This window comes from Gambusia affinis, linkage group LG04, assembly GCF_019740435.1.
Source record: "Gambusia affinis linkage group LG04, SWU_Gaff_1.0, whole genome shotgun sequence".
Classification (NCBI taxonomy): Eukaryota; Metazoa; Chordata; class Actinopteri; order Cyprinodontiformes; family Poeciliidae; genus Gambusia; species Gambusia affinis.
In genome coordinates this window covers 1,324,355-1,347,748 of record NC_057871.1, presented here as the reverse complement: position 1 = coordinate 1,347,748, position 23,394 = coordinate 1,324,355, and the positions used below count along the sequence as shown (strand labels likewise).

Genomic DNA, 23,394 nt, shown 5'->3' with positions numbered 1-23,394 from the left:
GTTTAGGCTGCAGAAACACAGCAGATTCATCATGGAGACAGCAGGAACGTTATGAGCGGCTGAATCAACAGTTTGGTTCATTTTGAGAAAAGCAAACTCCGCTCAGCAACATAAACAAGCTATTTGTATCTTTGCAGAGGGAATCGCCACAGTGCAAACACACCAGTTACTCAGCGCTCTCACACCTGGACAAACCACTTTAGCTCATTTTCTCTGTGTGCTGTCAGAATACATTATGTGTGAAATATAGTGAGGGCAGCCTGCTGTGTGCTAAATGCTAATGTCAGCAGGCTTCCTTAATAATCCGACGTGTTCGAGTCTGTTTTCACTGAAAAATGAAGCAGTTCATTCATTTTTCAACTGGAGTTTCTTCAGATTAGATTCTGAGAAGAATTTGTTAAAGAACATGTTGTTATGGAGAACACAGTTCTAATCATCCCACATTCATTCTGCATATAGAACAAGGTGTTCCAGCGCTGGACCTGAGAGGAAAACAACAGGCTGACACACACACTCAGCTTTATTGATGTCACACCTCTCAAGCACAGATTAATTTCATAACGCTTCAAAGTGCTTCACAGAACAAACGCAAATCTTCAAAAAGACACAAACACCTCTTTGAAAGGTGATTTTCAAGAGCTTATGAAATACTAATGAAATAATGATTATAAAAAAGATAAAGTAAAAGATAAAGTACATTTGAACAAGACCTGGAGGAAATTATGAAGCTGAACACAAGCACTGCAGAAAGGTCCAGTTCAGAACTGAACTAAATTAATGACACTTTAAAGCTAAATGGGGTTTTTCAGTCTCACCGTGGTGCTACTGAGGTTTCAAACAGATGCATGTGAGGTTAATCAGCCTCTCCGTTCTGACCTTAAACATGAGTGACTGATGGAGAAGGGCACCACAGCCAACCACCATGCATGGGCCATAAGTAGGCATTGAAACTGGATGGATCTCAGTTGGCATAGCAACAATCCAATCTGGACAGGAAATGAACTATTTGTCAGTATAGCTCATCCATCCATCTGTTATCTAACACTCGTTATCCCTCGTGAGATGTGAGAGGAGCTGGTGCCTCTCCAGGGCTGAACGGGCGAGAGACGGGTCACCCTGGACCGGGCCGGTACCTGAGGAACTGGATAATCAGAGTTTGTTTTTTAAATCAGTGGTTTAAACGAGTTCTTTCTGAGATTTGAAGCTTTTTCTTCTGTTGTTTATTTAACAAACTGTACAGTTGAACATATATAATCATTATGGCCAGTAATATTTTGTGTTTATGAAACTGGATGAAGAAACAAAAGTGTTAGCAGAAGAAAAATGCTCTGGACAGAAATCTTGTCAAGGATCAAAACAAATGTTTGAGTTATTTCACGTTTTCAAAGGTTTTCTTGAGGTGGAGGAAACATTATCCAGGTCTCCATGATGCGGTGGTTTTCTCATTGTGACGGATCATGAACGGTTCCTGGGGACTTTAGTGGCGTCATCCTGCAGGCGACCCAGGATGTACGATTAGTAATTGAGCATTTAAGCAAAGCTGGCTACTGATTTACTGTCTTTGACAGATCATGGCAGCTGCATCCTGGTTGAGGGATGCTGGTCTGTGCCAGGATGAGCTCTAAAAGGTTCTACATTTGTGAGGTGGCATGGCAGCCGGAGAGAACGGGTGATATGAAGAGCATGGTGAGAACTTATCTTCAAGGTGAAGGAAGTTTTCCAAGCCAGCAGGAGATATAACCACACCTTTAAAGATTTAATGTTTAAATAATATGCAAAAACAAGCTAATAAAATCTAATCTAGATTGTCTATTTTATATTTCATCCTAAAAAGCTTGTGGTTTTTATATAGATCAGTAAAGTACTTGTTAATATGAACAGTGACCTCCTCAGCTGCTGGTAAAAATTTTCTCTGCATCAAAGCATAATATGAAGTCAGTGAAAATGTGTGAAATCCCTCCTGATGTCCTTCTTGTGGAGGTTTTACAGACTGAGTGGCTCCCTGTGCAGCTGGTGACTCATGTATAAAACTGCTTAAACGTGTCCTTTACAGCTTGTCCACAATGTCCGATAGCTTGGCCTTTTTCATAGCATTCTTATTGATTTGGTCTTTGCAAACAAATCAAGACTGACATATTTTTGTTTTGCTCCCATATTCTAAAAATGTGCCTGTCAGGCTCCTGTTGTGACTCGTCAGCACACCTCTGAGCAGCGGCCTGCTGCATGCAGGCCACAGACCCGATCCCACCAGCCAGCACAAACACCGGCGGAGCGCTGACAAATTGAAATTCCCTTTCTTCTCATTTCCTTAGAAACAGCAGAAGCAAAAAAAAAACAAAAAAGAAAGAAAAAAAAGCCAAAGCTGCACTTTAGAAAAACAAAGCGAAGCTGCTGGTACAACTGATGCATGTCGAGTGTAACGAGGACGAGAGCTTTCAGGTTCAGCTCTGGCCCCAGACACAGCCGTCCACATGGAAAAATCTGCTGCGTATTCACAACACACTGCAATTTCATTACTCTAAGACGCTGTACAACACACCCCGTGTCCAAGTAAACATTTAATTTGTGTCTTCCTATTTCCACTGGAGCTGTGGTAATCCATTAAGGCTGGAGCATCTGTGGCAGGAAGCTGGGGTCTCAGAGGCAGCAGACTTTATTGCAGACTCTGACCTGGAACGCATGTGGGATTCAACCAAAGCTCTCCATGGCACTGAGCAGGCAGCATCCTGCAGATGGAGGGATTAATGCCATTAGCAAGGTGATGGATGGCTCCACATGAAGCAGTAATAACACAATAGATCACAACTAAATGATCACGGACTGATCTGTCTGTGGAAGGTTAACTCCAGATGGTGGAAGAAGAGAAAAAGCAACAGCTGATTTATATAAAGACACATCTGATGTGAAATAAAGACTGAAAGCAAACAAAAAGATCACAGGACTGACTGAGTCGGCAGAGGAGGTGCATCTGTTTAACTCAGCGGGCACATATCAAAGAAACCAAGAATCACAGATCGAGAGTGGCCGGGATGCATTAGGAAATAATTTATCGCACTTTCTTGTGTCCATCTGGAATGATGAAACTGGCGATGGAGCTTTGAAATCAAAGGGAAATTATGGATACAGTAAAGCACGGCTGCATGGGAAAGAGAGGCATGAGAACAGATGGAGGCCCTCACGCCGATGGAAGGCTGGAGTATGTGTTGTCACTCCTTTGTGAAAACAGCAGATGGGAGTGTGCTGCCAGGCCAAAGGGAAAAATGTCAACAGAAAGGAGAAGTTTCAGCTGCTGCTTGTTCAGATCCTGATTGACTCTTTAAAAAGACTCAAAGGAATGACGTCAGAATGGGAACGTTCTCTGTAGCTTTTGCTCTCTGTATGAGTTAAGATGTTCCTGGAATATGAAGGGAAATTACACAAAATTACACCTCTTTGTAACACCTACGTTTAACCACTATAAAAGCTTAGTTTCTTATTGCATTGGCCAGGTGATTGAGGTGTATTTATGTATCACAAAAGAGGATCTATTATCATGAATGATATGTTATAGAGCCAATGGTTTTCCTTTTCTGGGGTGAAAATTTATCAAAATGCTTCCTTGTGCAGTGAAATCAGACAGAATAGAAAAGTTTAAATTTTAAGAGACATTTTAAGGACAATTCTTCTTTTTGTGCTCAGATGTTTAATTAGCTGTAGAGTAGCTTGTGGATTATATGTCTTTTTAAAACAGGGATTTCTTTACTTTAGTAAGAGCATAAAATATAACATTACATTGCAGTAATGTGATAGAAAAACTATGAAATTAAGAAAATCAGATTAGAAAACATTGCTAGGATTTTGGGACCAAAATGTACAAAGTAAAAGTGCAAATTGTAAGAGAAAATAAAAATATTTTCCTTAGGGCTGATTGGTGGTACAGAAGAGATGAGGAAGATATTAGCTTCTGCGGTTCGCGCACTAATGCATATTCTGGTACATTTGGAGTTTGACTTATTAAAATAGCCACTTTTTAGGACAAGGTGCTAAGTATTTTCAGATTTAAGTGGACTGTCCACCGTTCCGGGGGTCACTGTAAAACATTCCTGACTCCAGATGGTGGAAGAAAAGAAAAAGCAACTATTGATTCATATAAAAATACGTCTGATGTGAAATCTATGAATTAAATAAAATTATTTAACCCAATAATATAAAGAATTTAGAAAAAGAGAAACCACCCATCATTAGTTAATTGAGATATTTCATTTAGCTAATCTTAAAAATAAATAGAACATGAAATCAAATATAAGAAAAATGTGATTGAATTTGCTTCTAAGGCAAATTTACTCTGTACCAAAGCAGTGTGAGTGATGAGGATACATGACCTGAATACAGGTTGATTTATCTATCAAAATCAGTTTAAAATCAGTTCTCTGTGCTCATCAGAATCATTCAGTGGCTCAGAATTAGCAGCTTGGACTCTAGGATGGCCTCATATCCTGCACACTGCGTCTAACATCAAACGTTTACATCTTTTCCATGAAGTGTTACTCATACATGTTGGCTGCAGAGGATACCAGAGAGATGACTTCATCAGAAATACGCTGCTGCTGTCGACAGAGATCATGTAAGGTTGATGGACCTGGAGACCTGGTTGGACCTGGTTGGACCTGGTTGGACCTGGTTGGTCCTGGTTGGACCTGGTTGGACCTGAAAGCAGGACGTGTGAAAGAATTTCACATACTTTGGCTCTAAAAGTTGCTTTTGACTCAACATAAGGATGAAACTAGTTGAAATTAAAGTCTGTGGCTTTTCCCTCGGCAGCCCACACTGTTATATCCTGAGTTTTGACTCCTGGATATTTTGGATTTGAAAATGTTAGAAGACTGAATGAACTTTATTAGCTCAGTCTCCTCCAGATAACCAAAGTTTGGGTGAACCCACAGCAGCTGAGGAGCTCAACTCTTGTTAGTCCTTTAATGAATAAGTTGTGTGTAAAAGTTGCCTGATTTCCAGCTGAAGTTCATCAGTCATTGTGGCTTGAGGCTGGATTTCTTTATTTGCTGTTTTTGCTCCCAGTAGGACATTTCTTTGACTCTGGGTTCCAGTTTGAACATAATCTTTGAATTAGGCAGCAGCAGCTGTTTGTTCATCTTGGTGTGAAGAGCGGCGGCTATGTCCTCATGGAACAGTTTTATTCCCATAACCGTTCTCTGTGAAACGTTTATCTGTTTAAATCATTTTAATGTCACAAACACAATTGCAGACGGCTGATCTGTTTCTACAGAAGTGTTTGATGTAAACAAACCTTCACCTACTGTTTTGATCATCATTTTATTATTCATCACTCACCAGAAGGTTGAGTACAAACTGCAGTCCTAAAGGGACAGAGTCCTGTAACTTTTACACTCCAATGAAATGGTGAAACATCAAGCGCTACAGAGATCTGCTAATGAGCTAACAGACCACTGGGTCTCAAACTAAAAACCCATCAGTGTGCAGTCTTCAGCAGGAAAACCACACCCTGCCAAAGGAGATCTTTTGTTCAGGGAAGATGCTTCACACATACTCAAAAATAAGGATCTGGACAGTTTCTTCAATTTCTTCAGCAGTGATCATGCCTTGTTTTCCACAAGTAGCGCAACACATGGATATGCAACAGGTAGCAGGGCACCAAAGCAATGTTGGAAAAATAATTGTCCAATATGAGGTTCGTACCTGTTTGCCTAGTCTGTTTATTTCCCCAGACTGTGTATATTCAAGGTATTCTCTTTGTGAATCTCTTTCAATCTTGGAATATTTCATAGTGATGAAATATGTTACTGAAAAGAAAACCTAGAAACTGCAATGGTTTGTCAAAAATAAGAACAATCCCTGCTTTAGCCTCCCTCTTCCTTCCTCCCAAACTGAGCTAATCCCTGCAGACTAAGCCTCACCAGGGCCCACGATCCCCTTTTTTCTGTAATAAATCCTCTGCAGGTAACATAAAAGCAAATGTTTCTGTTGATTTTCGTTGATTATGCAGAATGAATTATTCAGCGTACTCCAAATGCCTAATGAGTCCCGTTCTTTGAGAATTAACTGTGCTAAAATATTGCTGATGTTTGTATAGCCCTTGCCTGAGGAATTATAAGTATTGACTCAACTTTCTTCTCATGCGCTTGGAGTAATAATACGCAACTGAAAACAATCAGCAAATGGTTCTTCACATCTTCAGCTTTACACTGTTTTTTAAGCACTGATTTATTGATATTATTATTTTTTCTTTGACCAACCAAAATCACAGTTAAACATCAGGATCTAATGCATCCTTGGAAAAGACAATAGACCTGTTTGTTTATGGCCAGCCCAACATTTGCATTTTAAGGCAAAATGAGTAATTTACTAATTGGAGTGTGAAATTATTGGGAGTCTTCCAGTTTAAAAATGTCAGTGCGCAAATAGGGAGGAGAGGATCAAAGATTTATGGTTCAAAAGTGCTGCGTTACCAGAAACATTCCCTTCTCCTCCCCAGCCCTTATAGGCTCAAGTGCATTTCCCTTTTCCTTCCTCCATTCCGTCATAATGATCATAACAGGCCTCAGAGGCCATAAATCGGAACAGTGGGGAAACTAAGTGTCTCATCATTATGCAGCCTCCACCTATCCTCTCAAAGCGCATCCTCGTCAGGCCCTCGGGACGGCAGCAGCACTTGTTTAAATCCAATCTCATTTCAGCAAACTCTTCATCACTTCTCCCCCGCTCGCACCTAATGATGTCCCCGTGTCATATTGTTGTCTTACGTGTAACGGGGATGAGCTGAATTAGTCTTCCGCTTGACTAATGGTGAGGACTGAGTTAAAGTGGCAGTTATTTCCACATGACTTCATGTTGCTGAAGCTGTCTGGATGTTTTCAGTCGGACAGACGACTCAGTCAGAGTCACACTATCACAAATGTATTCATTTTGCAAGACAGATTAGATGGATAAAATATGTTTGGGCACTAACAGGGGTAGGATTAATCTGAATATCTTGTGACTTTTCCTGAACTGAAGATTAATTTGTGTGACTGTAGTGATTCAGGTGATGGTGGTAGGAGTTTGTCCTGTAGCTGGTGGTTCGCTCCATCTGTTCCAGTCGTTGTTTCTCACCAGCTGGTGGTCGTAGCTCCTTGGCTTGGCACCTTCCTCACAGCCTGGTAACCAAACCAAAACCAGACACTTGTTCTACGTTTTGCTTCGCCCAGAGGGTCAGGAGCCTCCACTATTGAGAAATGATTGCTTGCTTGAGGTGCAGACTCCAGTGACATTAGAAATGATTTTACCCAATCTCTTATGTTTGGCCGTGAAATATGTAAGGCACCAGCTCAATCGTGAAGGAAGCTGCACCATGGAGCTGAGCAGAAGGTGTGTGCTTTGTTAATAACCATAACCCACTGCCATGCAGGGCCATGAAATCTTGCCGGTAATAAAATGTCCTAAGCTTTCCTCCTGCTCCGACTTTATTGCTCAATATTTGGAAGTGAGGTCAACACAGTAAATGGCTTTGACCCTTTTCTCTGCTGCCATTGCTAAAACCACAGGCAGACTACAATTATCAAACAGTGTAGAAATGTGACGTCATGGTTCACTCCTGCTAGTGTTCGCTGATTGTCCAGGATGAAATCCATCCTGAAAAATCAAACTCTGCAGGACAGATCGCAGACAGAGCACTGAAGGGAGACGAGAATCAAGTGCAATAGTGTAGGAAGGAAGGCAATGGCCAGGCTAACTGGCCCAGGGCGTCTGTGGCTACAGCGTAGCTACCCCTTATCAGTGGATGAATGACTGAATCTGAAGAGCTTTGGAGTCCTCTGGACTAGATAAAGAGTTGTACAAGTGCATGCCAAAAGCCATGGGCTTCATCTAGTCTGATTTCTTTTAACAATGATTTTCTTCTTGCATAAACATCATAACTCTAACTGCAGCAGTTGCAGGTTGACGTCACACCTGTGACCTTGACTGGGTTCAGTCTGAAAAAAACATCTGCCAAAAATGCAGCAGATGGAAAAACTGCTGAAATTTGTAGTCAGTAAGCATTATTTTCCATGTTTGACTTAAAGTGTTATTCTGCAGTGATGTCTAATGAGTAACACCAACATTATTTGCAAATTTTTTAGTCTTTAGTTTGTTTCCAGTGGAAGGTTATTCGCTCCAAATAATATGAGAAAGATATACAAAAGTGAACCCTGCACCAACAAGAGAACATCTTTTCTTCATTCATCTCTGAGTACTGCATGAATGCAGTGGAGAAAATAGAAGCTGGGTTTGAGCAGCAGCCGAACAAATTATGGCATATATTATTTGTTTTGTAGAAACACGGAAAATCTAATAATAGCTGGTAAACAGGATGGTTGTTGCAGGGATGCGTCTGTGAGTTGTTCAGTACAAACGTCTTTCCAGCTCTCTTTTTTTCTCTGCGCACATAGAGGTGGAACCATATGTTTACATACACTGTGAAAAACTTTTTTCACTCTGCCAAACTTTGCCTGTTTTGTTTCAAATAGATTATTTTATTTGCTGAGTCCCAGAACAATAAGACTGACTTTTTCACATCTTCTTTTAAACATAGGCTTGCATATGTTGACCATTTTTCCTGATTCTTTTGCATAATAACAAAAGGAAACAGTGTGTTGGAGGTAAAATGTCATTACGTCAACAAATGGACTTCCTGTAGTTGTTTAGTTTGATTGAGGCCGTCCTTCTGGTCATGGTTGTGTCACTAACAATCCGATTACAGCCAGGAGACCCAACCGCCTGCTGGAGGAATGTTTCAGCTGCTTTTCTACTTTTTTCTGTTTGTTTGTGTAAAACTCTACAGACAGACGCAGAAACAGGCACATCTGAATAATCTGTCTGAGGAAAATACATTCTAGTGGGTGTTACCAGTCACCACAATGAGCATGCAAAGCAGAGACATGTCAGGAAAGATGTAGTAAGTCAGTTTGTGACTAAGACGCTCAGGGGATAACCAGCTTTTTCCTCCGCTGTGCTCTCTGACACACAGATTCTCCAAGGAAAAACTTTTGTTGTGTTGTTGATTGTTACACACCTCTAACTGTGTTTTTGAAAGCAAAACGACTTCCAGTTGAAGATGGGAATTGTCCTCCAGGTTTTCCCCTGAGATGCTGAATGCTCACCAAACCTGGGAAGAGAAGCAGCATGCTGGTGTTTTCTTAGTGCTCCACAACAGCCTCTTTACTCCCCTCAATATGCAAACGTTGTTTGACTTAATCCACCCTAATGATGCAAATTTATGCTTTTAATTATTTCCAGCCGAATCTTACCCTGACTGAACGCTTTCACGTGTTGAAGGGGGACATCAGACTCAACAACGTATTCAGAGAGAGAAGCAAGAGGACATTTATTCAGGATTACTCTTTTTATTCTTTCTTTTCATTTGCATCAAGTCCCTGAAAGGAATTAGCATTTCTCATTTTGTAACATTCCTAATATGACAGATATTGTTGTCTGCGGCTTCAGATTCTGCTATTGAAAGTCCTTTTTAGATAAGCCTCTTTTATTTCAGACTTTATGTTTAATAGGAAGCTGTGAGCCTACATGGCTGACACCATTTAATGTGATTCTTAATTTAAACCTTGCTACTTATAGAGAATGTGAATAGAAGCTGGAACGTCTTAGAGAACAGGCACGTGCAGCGGGGGGGGATGAAGGGGGGTTGAGCCCCTGCCCTTTTTATCCCATGATGCCCTTAGTGCCCTTTTTGAGGGTTTTTTTTTTTCAAAATTTTAGATTTTTAATCTGTATGTCAGAAGGCCTGTTTGTGCCCCTCAGCAATAATATTTAGCTAAATATAATAATTTAGTAAAAATAAACTATTCTGGCTGCCCTCAGTGTAATAACGACTCTCAGAGCCTCCATGTTGTTCAGACTCCGGGTCCATGGTGGGGGGTGGGGGGATCTGTGTCCTCTATCAAGTTATTGATAGTTAGAGGCATATTTGTTCAGGAGATAGTTCAGGTTTGTGAATAAAAACGTAGCTCTGATGTGACGTTAGAAAAACTGTTTGGATCCTTGAATCTGGATCAAACCAAAATCTCACTTTGTTTAATTTAAAGATTCTGATACCCCCAAATAAAACGCAACCAATTGACTTCCAAATGTAGCTAATCAGTTAACAGAGTCCAGCTGTGTGTAATTTAACACAAATCCTTCTGTGAAGGCCTCAGAGGTTTGTTGGAGGTGGCAGCATCATGCTTTGGGGATTTTTCCTTCTGTAGGATCAGGGAAGCTGGTCAGAGTTGATGGAAAGCTGGATGGAGCTAAATGTGTCTCCAGAAAGGAAACCTGTTGGAGGCAAACGAGACTTTGATGTTTTTTGGCTGTAACGTTTAAAATGTGGAAATGAATTTGCTAGGAAACAGATAAATCGACTCGTTTCAAAGGGAAAAAGATTAATGGAGATTTCTCCAGTCTTCAACCCGGGGATTTAAATGTTAACAAAAACTGTTCAGAAAATATCTTTTTTTGAAGTTCTATGATTATCTGCATGAAAATGAGTCTGTGGAAGAGATTTAACAAGAGAAAGATGTCACCTTGTAGGTTACACAAGGGATTAATCACTTAATAAGAAAAATAATCAGCAGATAAGTCAATAGTTACAGTGATTGCTGTTTCTGGTACTAATCAGAACCAATCAAGAAGATAAAATAGGAAAAAACATCCAGTTTGTTTTTCAGACAGAACCTGTGTGTTGGTGTTCATGTGTGGGTCAGCAGTGTGATGAGGAGAAAAAACTTAAGAATCCAGAATATTTCTACTCAAATGTCAGCTGCTAAATTAACTTCAAACCTTTTAAAAATTAACCTAATTAATTAACCTGGACGTGTTTTAAAACGTCTTCCTGACTGTTTGGTTTAGACTCAGTGAACCGTGACAAAAATGGAGCTTGATCACAGATGCACAGTAAACTGTTTATGTTTTTGATGATCAGCTAAGTTTAGATCCTGAGTTGACTTTTTTTTTATCAGAGTTTAAAATGTGTGGAGGAGATAGTTCAGCTTATTCAGGCAGACCTTTGAGTTGCATCATTTACAGCTGATTGAGCGGATCCTTCATATATGCACTGAACAGACAATCAGTGTTATGATTTAATGCCTGTAGTTTTACTGCAGAACTGGATGCTGGCCGTGATTTTGATTTGCAACCAAACATTAATTTGCAAACTCATTAAAGCTTTTTATCTGTCTTTGTCACATAATATGAATTGTTAAGCTTTACAGAAAAAACAGAAGAATATATTTTCCATAGGATTTTGTGAGGTGGACATTATTCTTTTGTTGTCAGATGTTCAATATTTTGTTTGCAGAGGGATCATAATCCAATTTCATTGTTTATGAGATATCATTTTATGAGCTAGAAGATGTAGCTCCTTCACTCTCAGAGCCGTTCCTCTACGGTGACTCCAGCTGTAAGGCTGCTGGGGAACACAAGTTCTCCTCTGGTTCTGTGAAGAATAATCAGGAGAAGTTTCATTTCTCCTATCAGACAGAAACTTCATGCATATCAAATAATTTCTTCTGCTAGATGTTTGATTCTCCCTCTGGATTCTGTAGAGGTTCCCAAAGATGGGGCCCTTCTTGGGGTCATGAACAAACTACAGTGGGGTCTTCAGAACCACTAAAATAAATAAAATTCATAGAGATGTGGGCTGTTGATGCTTTCAATATGGGCATGTTTACACAATTCCAATTTTTTGCTAAAATCCTATTTTTTTTGCATGATGGTTCATATTACAGAGTGATATTAAATTATATCTGTCATAATGCATTTCTTGGAGCAATGAAGATATTTCTCAGAGAAAAAAAAAATTATTCTCCATCACAGAGTTATTTGAAGGTAGCCAGTATCATCAGGACTCAGGATCCACAGCTGCCCTGTGAACACAAGACCCCCCCCTTAAAATGCTTCTCACTGCTGATTTTAATAACTCAAACAACTCATGAACCTTAATACACACAATGGGAACTTTAACAGCAGAAGCAAACATCCACAGTCTTCCCAGGCTTTGCTGTTGTGGTTCAGCCAATCATCACCAAGAAAAATGAAGGGTGCTCTTTGATTGGCTGCTTTGCCAACACCAGAAAACAGTGTATCATGTAGCATTGAGCTGAGGTATTTCAGCTTCCCAAACTACATTTTCACCCCCATATTTTATAAGCTACATGAACAAAATCTAACTTCCAACCACTGATGTAAACTTGCTGTTTAAAGTAATTGAAGGAGCAGAAAAAGAACACTTTTAACAAAAACTGTATGTGTATTGTGCATAATTAATGTAGACCAGTAAATGTTTGCAGTAATTATAGGTCTTGTCTTAAAGTTAGCAGAGAACAAATATGGGCAGGATGTTCAGGACTCTGGCTGACTAACAGGTACAACGTGTTCCTGTTCGACTTTCAGTGAGTCTTACACTCCTGCTCTCTTATCTGGAGGTAATGAAGTGCTGCAAAGTCTTAAAGTCTCTAATTTTAAAGAACTATGTTCTGCATGAGCATGAACCACAGGACTCCCCATAAGACTTCTGTTCAATATGACTGTGGACATATGGTGTCGTGAGTGGCTGTGTGGGTTTGGGTAACAAGGCCCTTCATTATCTCCAAAGAGCGCCGCCTGCGTGACCCGATCATGTGTTCCACATTAAAGCCCATTAAAGGCGTCCTGGCAGGGAGGGTCAGCTCGGTGGAGTGCGGCCGACCCGCCGCGGTCCGGGACGCAGCGAGCTGCACGGTGGAGATACCTGCCATCTGGAGCGTCACTGGGATGAGAAATGCTCTGCTGCGGCTGAGCGCCCTCTTTGGCTCCAGCTCAACAACACCTTTCAGACAACGAGGGCAGAAGGAGGCTGAAAGTAGATAATAGATCAGCTGGAAGTGCTTCATGGGAAAAGAAATAGCGGCTTTCAGGACATCACAGCAACAGGAGGAAACGTCAGTATAAGTGTTGTATGATGGCACCAGGAGATGTTCAGAAGCTCTGATAAATACAGTCATTTTACACGAAAAATTACAGTTTCATCTTCTAAAAGTGTGCTTCATATCAGTAATGTCTTCCACGTGGCTGAGAGTCTCTGCTGCATGTCAGTAAACGAGAAACTTGAAGGGCCAGGAGAAGGGACATGTAGCCATTGGAAGACTGACACTCTCTCTCCAGGCTACTTTCAACCCGGCCTGATCTCCTCTGACCTGAGCCTGAACTCTGAGATTACACCAGCTCTGGATTTCCACCCATCACATGGCTCAGGAACAGTGTCAACACTAAATTAATCAGCAGCTCTCTTGTTGTGGCCTCTCAGAATCTGCAGAGTCACAGCAGGGCAGCCGGGTCTGTTGGTACAAACAAGCAGCTGATGTGAAACGCAAGAATCCACACAGATCTGAACAAACAAACCTTTCTACTTTACTTTGGTGGAGCAACCTTTTCCAGAGGGATTTATGCTGTTATGAGACGAGCAGGCATGTTCCTGCAACTCTAATAAAATGTTAAATCTCCCAGCTTTAGGATTGAAGAGGGACCAAAAAAAGAGAAGCTAGGAAATGTTGAGCAAAAGTATTTTTTTGGTGGATGAAATAATTTGATGTATTTTCTTTGTTTCAAAGTTGTGAAAGAAGCTGCTTGTGGATCCCTAACCCATCATTTTCCAGTTTTTATGAAAGATTTGTCTGTTAGTGGAATTTCCATAGAGCATATCTGAAATACTGGAAAGAAAGCATCGCATGGGAACCTGAAATAACTTGACACAATGCTACCTTACATGCTATTGGGTGCAATTTGCAAAGCAACCAGTTGGGAAGAAACGTTAATTCTCCTTGCTACTGATTGGTTGTATTCCCAAGAATGTAAACAGGGCAAGTCAATTTTCACTGTGCATATTAATGCATATAAATATATGTTTGATTTATGAACAAATAAGACACTTTTGTATTGGTCTGTCTTATAAAATCACAAAGTTTGTTGGTGTTTCCTGAACAAAGTGTGGAAAATTTCTGGGGGTGTGAATACTTTTCCAAGCATGTGTTTGAGTTTTAGAAATAGACAAAGATCCAAGTTGTCCTGGAAACAGACGTTGTTTCCTTTGTTGGTGATGATGATGGGATTTATAACACTCTTCCTGTGGGACTGATGCCTGATGGAGTGGATATCTTCTGAGTTCAGATTCCTCAGAGGTTGTCGGTCTTCACTCCTGCCGTTGTGGCCTTTCAGGCAGAACAGAGTCTGAGTATCGTTTGTGTCGCCCTCCATCTACCTCCCCACATTCAGGATGGCCCTTGTGCTTGTGTTCTTTGGCGGCTCCATAAATCGGGGGGCATAAAACCATCGCTCACTCCCCCCTCCATGCAGGATGTGCCCAGGCGGTGCCAGGAGGAGCAGTTAGATTTACAGTGCTGTACACAGATGCATCAAGACTTTATGAGAGACTTAATTAAGAGTTATAAAAGTGACTTACAGTAATTGTTTGGGACACTGGGTCCCATAAAGCAACAGTTATTTCTATAATTCCAAAGTCTTGATCCTTTTCTCAGAACTTTTCTGTATTTATAGAGCTTGGTGCTTTGATGTTGCTGCAGGAAGCTTTTCGGGGCGCAGAGTGTTGCTGCAGCAATGCTGCAACCAAACAAGGCTGAGTTTTATTTTCTGCTGTATGTCAGTGGAAAACATCTTAATGTTACAGAAATGTGACCCAAATATGAAAATAAAACACACTTGTTTCTGATGTTTTATTTTTCTGAGAGAAGTAACACAAAATGCCTTCTTGAGTTTCTAAAATAATTTAACGGATTATAAATTAGGCATTGTGTTTCAGTTGTAAATAGTTTATTTAGTTTATAGTAGATTAAACCGCTCATTAAAGCAGGTTCTGCTGCTTTCTTTGTTCCCAGCTGCTGTGTTGTTCATTATTCTACATGCATCTTTAATGAAATACACATTACAGCCCCATTTTAAGCACCCAGAAGCAATGGTCCGACTTGGATGTAATTTGGTCCACAAACAGATTGGAGTTGGGTATGTAAATGATTTGATTTACGGGAAGCTGGCACATCTAGAGCAGAGTGCAGCGAGCAGAAATGCTGGCATCATAACTGGAGCAATATCACTACAGACAAATCATCCGACGGTAACTCAATGGAGGGAGTGAAGGTCAACAGACACAAATGAAGTCTCACATTTAATAGACAGCATCACCACTGCTTAATGGAGGCTGATGGGAGTCATAGTGAGAGGCTGAGAAAAAGGAAGACACATTGTGCAAATATCTGGTATAATGTATAGTTTGTTTTAGAAATGCTGCAGAGGCGTAGAAGCATTGGTGATGTTTTTGGGGCGTGGCGGAAACGGGTAAACATCAGCAGGACTGGGTGTCACACGCTTCACCTGTCAATGTTCTCATTTTAACTGCAGCTTGTGCAGAATAACCCTACTGGGTTTAATCTTAACTGATGGCCAAACGTTCTTCTTCAGGCTTTCTGCTAGAGAGCAGAAGTAATAAATATATTGCATACATTAGCCTGTCCAGGTTATGAAGCAGAAAGGCACCGCAGACCGTTCCTCTACATCACCATGTTTGCAGCTACAGCGTTCTGTTTCTGAAACATTGTCTTCGTTTTACACCAGATCTAAAGAGACACACATCTTTCAAAAAGGTCCACTTTTGTCTTGTTGGTCCATGGAATAGTTTCAAAACAATTTTGGATCAGTGGCAAATGTGAGACTAGCATTTGTGTTCTTTTGGGTCAGCAATGCTTGTGGTGCTGGAACACTCCCAGTACTGAGATTGTTGCCCAGTCTCATGAACTCTGACCTCACCTGAAGCGAGTGAGTCCCACAGTGCCTCAGTTTGATCAGTTTATTTCCTAACCTCCTGGATGGGTCACTGATCCCGTCTTGGATCAATATTTTGCTGATCTGGCCACTCGTGGAAATTCACGTGTTTTCTCCATTTAGCTCCGTGAAGCTCTAACTTTGGTTTGCTTGAATCCTCGACGCCTTAGAAACGGTGTTGTAACCATTTTTATTTCCAATAAATGGTAGCATTTCTCCTTTCTATGTGCAGGTATTCAGATTGGGTTCGATTTGTTACTTTTTGGAAATATTACAGCTTAATTTATGATTGTCCAATTTTCAAACTTTACTCAAGTTATTATTGTTTCATCTTAAAAGATATTTGATCTGAAACGGAGTGAAAAAACAGAAGTTGTAGTACTTAGTATGGTATTGATGGAGTAAAGATGAAACTTCAAAATGTTTTTTGCTCATCTGATGTGCAAAAACACCGTCCACATCTCGATGTCAGTGAACCATCAGGTGGAGGGTTAGGGGTTAGGGGTTATGGGTTAGGGGTTAGCGGTTAGGGTTAGTAAGTCCTGTCTCTGTCCTGTGGTCTCCTAATCCTGGGAAATGTCCAAAAGTCGTCCTAATCAAATGTTTGAAGCACTTTTGATCTTGAGGAATTTAATTCTGCTGTTTTAAAGGAGATTTCTTTCTTTAGTTTACAGTGAGCAGTAAACAGATGCTGGGTCCTCATGTCATCTAAGGCCTTTGCGTGTGAATATTGCATGCTGCCCCCATGGGTTTGTCTCTGGGAACTCCATCTTCCTCCCACAGGTCAAAGAAGTAGATGTTAGGTTAATTCTGCTGAGCTGAGGTGTGAGTGTGTGTCTGTCTGTGAGGGACTGGCAACAGATGGGTGTTTAGTTCACAATGAAATATTAAAGAGTGAAGTGTTTTGCCATTGGCATTTACCTCTCTTTCATTCAGAACAAGTGCCCATTAAGTCAGAAATGGATGTAAACTTCAGAATTTGAAGGTGAAAGAAATCTTAAAGTTTCTCTTTTTTTTGCCATTTAGCAAATAGCAAATCTTTGGCTCTTTTCCTGCATTATATGTAATTCTGCTATATGTCATTAATAGGCATATTTATACATTCTTTTCAGTTTATGCATTCATTTAATTGTCAGGAACAAAAAAGTAAAAATAGACGTACGCTCAGGTAAAGCAGAGATTACCCGAGTGTAATCTCAGTAATCTGATACCTAATGTATCAGATAATGCTACATTACCTGCATCAGTGTTGCATCTGTGATTCTTCTCTCTCTGTTGCTATGAGAAACAAAAATCCATTGAAGGGGAGAATTTGAAAATCCATTTTTATCCACTTTAACTCCTAAAAACTTCCAGCCAGACTCATAATATCTCATTTCTTAGCCAGATGCAACATCTGTAGCAGCTGGGTGCAGCTGACTGGGCGTGTTGGGCTAAAGACCGTCCATCTGTCGCTGATTGGCTGCTTCCAAGCTGTCTAACTTTCCTTCTGAGGACATGTTACTCCTTGTTTCACAGATCACACTGAGATTTAGGGGAAAGTGTGATTACATTCTGTCTGCAGCAGCATTGCAGCTAACATGTCATTGGTGCAGGTTAGCAGCAGAAAAGCAGCAGTAGTATCAGCTTTGCATTCTGGGATGCGGCGCAGGCTTTCCTGGAACTGTGAGAACGGCTGTCAGTTGGTCCACAGGGGACCGTCTCCACCGCCATTTCTTTAATTGATTTCTAGGGTTGACAGCCGCTGTAGAACCATCATTTATCTTTCATTCTGATTCATATTTCATCCCGAGCCAAAATGCACTTTACTCTGCCCTTTAGATGATGGGCCTTATGCATTCCTGGCACAGGTTTAAGTATAGAAAATCTAAAATGCTTGACCTTCGTCTGTTGGTACAGGATATGTAAGTTCTCTCTGATCAACCAGGTTTGCAATCAATTCGCTTCTCATTTGGGTTCCATCGGTTTGAATGCTTGACTTCTCTGTGTTGATTTGCTGTAAATCACAAGTTACAGCTGCAAACACACACACACACACGCACACACACACCCACACACACACAGCAACATTTACTGCATCCGTGTGTGTTGAAATCCCATAACCCCGCGTAACTCTTCATCTAAAAGCGGTGAAACAGCCTGGTTATTATTCCTGTTTACCTGCCACAGAAACTCAAAGGTTTGATGTTTAAACATGATAAAAAAATATAAATCAGCGCTGGCTGGAATTAATTTCTTGTAAGATGTGTTCTTTGAAGACTTCTGCTCTGATGTGAGTTGGATGTTGGGATGTTAGTTTCAGCTCTGATGCGCTCTGAGTGTAAACAATGTTAAAGTGCATTTTCCTGTATCTCGATTAACATGAATTATTTAGGAGAAAAAAACACTTGTTCATATGTCGTGAAGGCCTTGTCGTCCTTATTTTAAAACCTCTGGTTCTAAATATTACATATTGCACATGTATTTAAACCAACTGTTTACAAAAAATCTGTGACACTTTGAGACTTTCCTCACTGCGTTTCACTGTTTTATTTGAAAAACTGAGGCGGGAAACTGTGGAATCAGTACTGGAGATGGTTGAGTCAATGTTTACATTGTTGCGAAATAAAGCAGAAGAAAAATCACAGATTTGACACAAAAATATTTTAGCTGAACATCCTGCCGTTTTTAAACATGTAAAAAAATATCTGTGTTTTAAACCTAAACATGTCTCTTGAGTTTTACACACATTTTGTCACATTAGATTTACAAACAAATGTTTTTATTGGAATCTTATCTACAAGAATAGAATACAGTGTATAATATAGTGACATATTTACAAAGGACATTCAGAAGATTGTCCTTTTCATTTGCATCGATGGTCAAAGTTCCTGTCAGTCTGATGCAGCAGCTTGTTTGGTTCTGCAAAGACTTTTCTAACTACATTTAATCTGCAGAAGTAGACTTGTTTCAGAAATGCAAATTACAGGCTGATGCATAAGTTTTCTTCCTTACTGTTCAGTGATGATGTCTTTATTCCTCTTCTTAATCTAAAAAATAGATTTGTCATTATTTACAGTAATCTACTGGTTTAAGGAATGTTCTACAGAGCCAGAATGTTCAGCTGTTGAATGAAAACATTTTGTCACGCCTCTGATTACTCTAGCAGAAGTAATTTGCTTTTTTCTTTTGGATTCTCTGCTTCTGCCAAGCCAATCTGCCTCAAGCTGTTAAACATTTGTCAAAAAAGTGACTGGATGCATATTTTCTCCAAAGCAGGAACACTCCAGAAGCTCGCTTCAGAGCCCGATAGTTTGCTCCAGCTGCTGAACTGCAGCGTTAGCCTGTAGAAAACATGGAGGTTTTCATCTGGAGTCGTGTGTTTGGAAAAGGCGGCCCACCAGCTGGGCGAAGCAGATGGACGCTCTGCCTTGGTCTGGTTCTGCTGGACGTCTCTTTTACTTTAAAGAAGTTCTTCTTTCCTCTTTCATCTGCTGCTCTGAGCATGCTCAGAAAGACGGAGGCAACGCTGTCTGCTGGTTTTCTCTGCAGTCAGTTACATCAAATATGTTATAAATGGATTGAACTTTAAATTCCTATCATATCAGAGAAACTGATTCCAGATCAGATGAAGCTTCTGCTGCTGATTTTTGATGTTAATAAGCTGAAAGAAAAACAATGAATCATAACCATTTGGGTAATAATTTACCTTTTTGCTCACCCATTCTGACATTTTAACTAATAGAAATACAATATTGATTTTTTATCACCTGTCAACATGATATGATATGTATAATGATATGTTTATTTGCAAATGAATAATTGATATTAATAATAACCTTGTTTTTGACCTTGATTGAAAACAATATTCATAATAATTTACATCATAATTATCATCATCACATCGAGTTCCTATGAAGACATTTTCTAGTAAATAAGAGATAAAATATCTGTTACACTTCCATAGCATGAGAAGAATCTGCCTCAGGAAAAAACCATCAACCTGCTAAATGTTGACTGCAGCTCCAAACCAACATCATGTGGAATTATTTCAGTAATGTTTTCTTCGTAGTCATATTCTGTTTGTCTCATTAAACAAAAACCGAGAATTCCCAGCATTTTTCCCCTTTTTTTGTGCCCATATTGATAAGAGGTACAGAACGCACACAGAGCTGACAGAGAAGAACAATTATAAACCTGGAAGTCAAAGTTTTCTACTGAGGGATGAAAACGTTGAATAGTGACAATGAATTGTTAAAATACCTGGAGGTCATTTAACAAGCTGTCAGTCAAGATGTAATGAAAAACAAAATCCATTTAAGGTTTTTTCACCAACTCACATTTGCAGCACAGTTTGGAATCCTGTAATACATTTTAATAACCATTTAAAGGTGAATTTAGATATTAGGCTTGTCTAAAAATGGTCCAGTGTGATTTTAGAAATTTTTAATTAACTTGTGGCAAATAATTTTCTTTGACCTGTTCTCCAGTTGGACCTGCTCCTCCGTCTTCTCGGTGAATCCTTGACAAACAGAACACACTTCCTGTGATTCCTCAGTGAGCGTTTTTGTTCCTGACTCCAGTGGCAGCTGGCCATGCATGTGATTTACCGAAAGGAGAAACTATGAAGCTTACTTAGTGACAGCCCAGAAGCGTTAAAATCTAAGATGTCATTGACCTGACGAATGGAGGGAGGAGAGCTGGGAGCTGCAGTCATACGTCACTGTCCGGAGGGATGAGGGCGCTGCCTGTTGACGAGTTTCTCCAACACGCACTCAGATCTCGTCTGCTGTCTGTTAGAGTTCAAGTTATAAGTATCAGTATTTAGAGAAATGATTATTGGTTCTAGAGCTGAAAACAAAGGACTCAAACTTTAAATGATTAAAAACACAGACTGGGACATAGATTTGAACTATTGTGTTGATAAAAGAAACATTGTCAACATTTGTCATCCACAGAATGCAAATTAATTTTATTAACCTTAATTTCACCAGGAAAATTTCAATGAGATTAAAAATCTTTTGCAGGAGAATCCAGCAAACAGAACATTGACAGCTAAACTGGAAAAGTTAACAATGTCATAACTTTCTGCTTTTGGCTAAAATCAAATCATCGAAAGCTTTTTTAATTTTGTTTTATTTTGCAAACTGTCTTTAACATTTTTTAAATTTGACTTTTATTTATGCAGGTTGTCTCATTTAGACCTTAGAGGACAGACCTTTGCAGTGAACATAAATGAAACTCTACATCATTTTATCTTATTTTTCATTAAATGTCTGTCAACATTTTAATTTGCATTAATCATAAATCAACATTTATTTTCAATATTTACTAGCTGTTCTTTTAACAGCTTCATAAAAGATCATGGCTGTTGATTCCCATCAAAAATAAATCATTTAAACAGACAATAATTACTGAACCTAATCAAACTAACTAATCAGAGGTTTAATGCTGCAATGATACAAATTCTGTGCTCAGAGTAAATTGTAACGACGAACTCTGGTCTCTGGACCAGATATCTCCCCTCAGCTCATCTCTCCTTCTGATTCACAGAACTGTTCCATATTACATTTCATTCTTTCTGCTTCAGGCTCAAATCAAACAAGTTTTTTTTTTTTTTCTTTTTCTGGGAAATAACTTTTGGACAGAGTGGATGTGTGAATTGCAAGGAGTCTGATTCAACTAAATGTGATTGTCCTGAAAAACCTTCAGCAGTCAGATGAGAAAACTGCAGTGGTGCAACATTTAAATGAAAAATACACATGCAGGTGAAGATGTGATGCTGAGACTTATACATAACTCGGCATAGAAATCAGCAGCAAACTTTCATTTAAGTCACATTAAAATTGTTGAAGATGCTGAAGATAAAACTGCACTTTCTTCAGAAACAGATCATGTTGTAAGTGCTGAGAATCATCTTGTTTAATGGCCTTACCTCTGTTAAATTACTGTTTAAATGAACACACCTGTCTCCATATGTCTTTCATGGTGCAGTAAGTAACCTTTACAAAAGTATGTTTTTTCCATATTTATTAAAGTTGTCACCATGTCGTGACAGTATGGCATCAGAGAGATAATGTCTGAGAAAATGACACATTTTCTCACACATCACCCTCCTGGTGAAAAACAACCATGAGGAAAGTCTATGCTGTCAATCACCCTTATGTATGTACGCTGCTGATGAAAGTTACAGGCTCATTACCTGTAACCTACCGTTTCAAGTCATAAAAGTTTCATGTTGCACCTTAAAGACTCATAAGAGTAAATCTCACTCATCACTGTAGTTTATACTCAGGTGAGTTGGTCATCCTTATCAGTTCATAGACTCATGCATTGGTATATTTTTATCCATGAAGCTATCCTCGGATTGTTCCCACCATACTTCAGAATTGCAGTGTGCCTGTAGTTTTAGCAGTAGCAGCAGAAGACATGAACATCCAAAGCAGATGCTACACACACCTCCAAATCTGTTATTCAATATTGGAAGCATGTTGGCCACGCTAACATTGACAGCTATCCATGTGTCTCGTCCTTCTGTCTTTGTGAAGGGGGATGGTTGTTTTCAGAGCAGACAGTTTCCAGGAGGCTTTGCAGCCTTTACATCCATCACTGCTAAACGTGAGCGACTGGGTAAAATGTAAAACTTCAAGTAATGGTTCTCAGTAGTGGAAGGTCCAGGTCTGTATGAAGCAAATCGTAAAACAATGAGCTGTTTTTTCTTTCTTTCTTTTTATTTTTATTTTTTATTTTACCAAGTTCAGTTTCTTAGTTACACTGTACAGCAGGATTTGAAATGATCCACTTTGATTCCTTTGGGGAAACTGAAATTTCTTTCAAGACAACAACAGAAATCTTTTGAAACTTGCTCTAATTTATTTTATTTTATTCTAATTCTGTGAGCTTATCTATCCATGTCAGATGTCTTAATTCTTTGTAATTATTGTGGTTGTACGTTGTTTGTTGTTTTTCATAGCAAGCCTGTATAAATAAAGGTCTAGAACAGAAACAATGCTTTTAAATTAAAAATCTTTACATTTTTATTTATGCTGTGATTAAAATCTATCAAATTGGAATATTTGCTGTTCTTCACAAGGACCAGCTAGATGGATGCACAAAGGCTGTGAGAAGTATGTGAGGTGCTCCATCATCGTTGATCAGTATAGTGCTTGGAAACACAAAAGGGTCATTAATTGGTTGCCCGGGCGCCTGTAAATGTAATTAGTACATTGAAATTGGGCCACAGGCTACACCTGCACGTCTGGTGAACCATACATCATTTTTTGCATCCGTTGTCCTCTGCACTGATACAGAATAAAGTGGTTTCATAGCCAGTATTTGACGTGCCTATCAAATAAGATTCTTTGCTATGTAAGCTGAAAACAACGAGCCTGTTGTTTCTACCGCAGGCAGCAGAGATGCATATATTTGTCATAATCTGTTAGTTTGATTGGCCGGTTGTTAATGCTGTAAGCGATTCTGTTGTCATCTCCTTGGAGGATGCTTTATAGCCCCAGACTATCCTCCAGCCTGGCTTTAACCAGCCACATCTCTGGCTCACTTGTGGCTGTTTTACATCAGCTG

The 23,394-nt window shown here is 39.7% G+C and overlaps 1 protein-coding gene across 3 annotated transcripts in view; it reads left to right on the top strand.

Moving 5' to 3' along the window:
• The window catches only part of sorcs3 (sortilin related VPS10 domain containing receptor 3), a 204,889-nt gene that overhangs the window by 122,246 nt on the left and 59,249 nt on the right, over positions 1 to 23,394 (top strand). The gene's annotated exons all lie outside the window — the stretch shown is intronic.